This window comes from Arachis duranensis, chromosome 4, assembly GCF_000817695.3.
Source record: "Arachis duranensis cultivar V14167 chromosome 4, aradu.V14167.gnm2.J7QH, whole genome shotgun sequence".
In the NCBI taxonomy this organism is placed as follows: Eukaryota; Viridiplantae; Streptophyta; class Magnoliopsida; order Fabales; family Fabaceae; genus Arachis; species Arachis duranensis.
Genome location: NC_029775.3, coordinates 41,206,036 through 41,206,740, shown reverse-complemented (window position 1 = coordinate 41,206,740; position 705 = coordinate 41,206,036).

Genomic DNA, 705 nt, shown 5'->3' with positions numbered 1-705 from the left:
GCAATTCCATGACCACAACCAATCAACATCCCCCACCCACTAATACCACCCAAAGCCAATACTCACAACACAGACACTCCCAGACTCATCTCAACTGGAGAAGAAACGAGTACCAAAATCACAAACCAAGGGACTTCAATTATAACAACCCCAACTTCACAACCCAACAAAAACATCATTACATCAATAACAACCATCACATGCCACCATTACACCCACCCTTCCAACCTTTAACATTTCATAACCAACCAATCTCACAAGACTCTCAAAGAATCACAAACTTGGAGATCCTAATAGAGAGAATGATGAAACACCAAGAAGAAACAACAAGGAATCAAGAGATGTTAATCAAAGGAATTGAAGAGCAGATAGCTCAACTGGCGAAGTGTTTTGCAGAAATGGGTGAGAAGAGGGCAAATACTCTCACCAGAGCCATTGAAGACAAACTGGCTAACAACGAAGGTGCTACAAAGAAGGAAGGATGGAAAAGGATTATGGAGGACAATGAGAAAATACTGGACAAAGGAAGTACCAGCCAAGAAGAACACAACAGGGAATTCTCTCAAGAAGAAACAGAGGATAGAACTAAAGAAAAACAGAAAGCCCCCACTGGAAAATTTTCACCAGGGGATCGAGTGATGATCAATATCCAAACCATGAAGGTGTCCCCACAGTTGTCTGAGCACTACATTGTGACTAAGATCC